Genomic DNA, 2,764 nt, shown 5'->3' on the forward strand with positions numbered 1-2,764 from the left:
TCCACTAGATCTACTTTGTAGATTTTGATAATTATTACAAAACATACGTTAACCACTTAAGCCCTATATAGATTTCCACCATTTGAAAATAGTAGATCTATAAGCTCACAATACATTGCATCGCCATGCATTGTGAGATTGTAGATCTGCTATTTTAAAATCATTTTTATACATTTGAAAACTTTGGGACATTCAAGGATAATGACCTACTTTTACATTTGGTACTTATACATTTTGATGCCAGCACTTTTGTATTTTGAATTGAGGACTTTTACTTGTAACAGAGTATTTCTCTTCTATTGCAGTATTGATACTTTTACTTAAGCAAAACATTTTAGTACTTTTCCCACCACTGCCCCCACACACACACACACACACACACACACACACACACACACACACACACACACACACACACACACCTCCTCCTCCTACTCCTAGTAGTACCAACATATTAAATTCGACACCACACCCAGCTCTAGCCCCAGCCGTGCACGTCCACGATAACCAGAGTGGGGAGCGCGCGTTTCTAACTTTTTTTGGTACTACTATTCCGCTAAGCCACCGTGTTGTCACATATAGAGCCTAAAGACACATCACTCCTTTTTCTCCACAATCCACATATCTGTTTCTTTTCTCCCCCGCTTTTACGCGCACATCTGGACGGAGACGCGCATCAGACTCGCATTTAAACTTGGTGAGTAGACACTAGACAGAAGCCGTTACAAACTATAAACCGCTTGAAACCAGATTCACATCATTTTAATATTCATATAGCATATATATAGCAATTCAAAACTATACAAGCAACAGAGTTAGAAGTTACCTAGACTGTGGTTTTTGTACTCTTCTACTCGGTGTTTCGATAGAGGTAAGTCGGTCCTCTAAAGTAGGCTTTAATAACTCTTTATTTCTACAGATTGGTTCAAGTTTTGCAGTGGTGGAAAGTAACTAAGTACATTTACTCAAGTAGGCTACTTAAGTACAATTATGAGGTATTTGTACTTTACTTGAGTATTTCCAATTTCCAATACTTTTACTTCTACTCCACTACATCTCAGAGGCAAATATTGTACTTTTACGCCACTACAATTATATGAAAACTTTAGTTACTAGTTACTTTGTAGATTTTTGATTATTATTACAAAACATGCATTAACCAATTCAGACATATTTACATTTAACAGTCATGCATTGTGAGCTTGTAGATCTGCTATTTTCAAAATATTTGTATACATTTGAAAACTTGAAATGGGACATTATGCATAATGAGTAGCCTACTTTACTTTTGGAACTTTAAGTACATTTTGATTCCAATACTTTTTACTTTTACTCGAAGTACATTTTGAATTCCGGACTTTTGTAACAGAGTAGGCCTAGGCTATTTCTATATTGCAGTATTGATGTTTGTAAAAAACGCTGAGTAGCCTACTTTTTGCCACCACTGAAGTTTTGGTTGAAGTTGGCACAACTTGGCAGGGAAAGTGTATGTGTGTGTGTGTGTGTGTGTGTGTGTGTGTGTGTGTGTGTGTGTGTGTGTGTGTGTGTGTGTGTGTGTGTGTGTGTGTTTGTTTGTTTGCGTCCTTCAACAACTCCTCTTATTATCTTCTGTGAAGCTAATATGAATGAACAGAAAACCAGAGACTTTGTCATGGTTTAGTTAGTAGAAATGATATGAAGCAGACAGTGAGCGCATCACGAGTATATTATAGCCTACGTGCTGCCGATGATGCGAGGCAGGTTACAGAGATCTGTTGTAGTGGGACAGCATTCTGTGCGTTCATCTAACAACGAGGGACGCCGGGCAACGTTGCCATGTCTGCTTATTATAAGCCACTTTGGCCTTGTCTTTCTGTAAAGTTGCTTGTAAATATTGGTAGTTGCGGGCTGCGTTTTTTTGGGATTGTTTCTAAAGTGTTGTTGCTTATTTGGGCTTGGGTTTGTTTAAACCAATCATGTCAAAAGGACCCCCAAATTAATATTAAATATTTTGTGCAGCCTGCCGTGCCAGCTAGGGGACCCATGTACCAGTTTTGTGTTTGTGAAAATAGCAGATCCACAAGCTTGTAGATCAGATATTTTCAAATGGCCAATGTATATAGGTTTAAAGGACTTGTGTGGCCTAGTTGCTTGCTTCTTTTGGGCTTGTTCTCATAGTTCTGGTTGCTTATTTCTCTCACACAATCTGGCAACACTGACGCCGGGGATCAGAAGTAAAAGAGAGATGGAAAAGAAAGGTGGCGGCAGCGGTGGGTGGAAAAAGTTGAAAGAGTTACAGAAGTTATATGGCCAGTCGGTAGGCTACTAACTTTACAATCTCAGTTAATTTAACGTTAAGAGCTTACTGTGTGTTTAAGAAATTAGGTAGGTAGGTGCAAGCAATGCTGTTACAAACGAATATCAGACTTATGCACACACACACACACACACACACACACACACACACACACACACACACACACACACACACACACACACACACACACACACACACACACACACACACACACACACACACACACACACACACACACACACACACAGCAGACAGACTGTCACAGACACAGACCACCCCTCTCCTCTTGATGCCAAAATGACTCCCAGTAGTCTGTCTGGTGGTGGATGGAGGGCTACTGTTGCCTCCCTCTCCTCTAAAAAGAGCTCCCTCTTGTGTTTGGAGAGCAGTTCCAACGTTATGCAGTGTGACCCCAGACTACATGAACATGTCTTCACACAGACTGCAGTGGTCATTACATCTTTACTT

The 2,764-nt window shown here is 40.0% G+C and overlaps 1 protein-coding gene across 1 annotated transcript in view; it reads left to right on the plus strand.

Annotated features, from left to right (window-relative positions):
• The first annotated feature begins 483 nt into the window (after positions 1-483).
• Positions 484-2,764, plus strand: part of emp2 (epithelial membrane protein 2) — an 18,975-nt gene continuing 16,694 nt past the window's right edge. Inside the window, exon 1 of the mRNA XM_080446905.1 lies at positions 484-697. The gene's annotated coding sequence lies outside the window, so the exon portion shown is untranslated. The remainder of the gene's footprint in view (positions 698-2,764) is intronic.

Source organism: Gymnoscopelus braueri, assembly GCF_963280865.1.
Source record: "Gymnoscopelus braueri genome assembly, chromosome: 13".
Classification (NCBI taxonomy): domain Eukaryota; kingdom Metazoa; phylum Chordata; class Actinopteri; order Myctophiformes; family Myctophidae; genus Gymnoscopelus; species Gymnoscopelus braueri.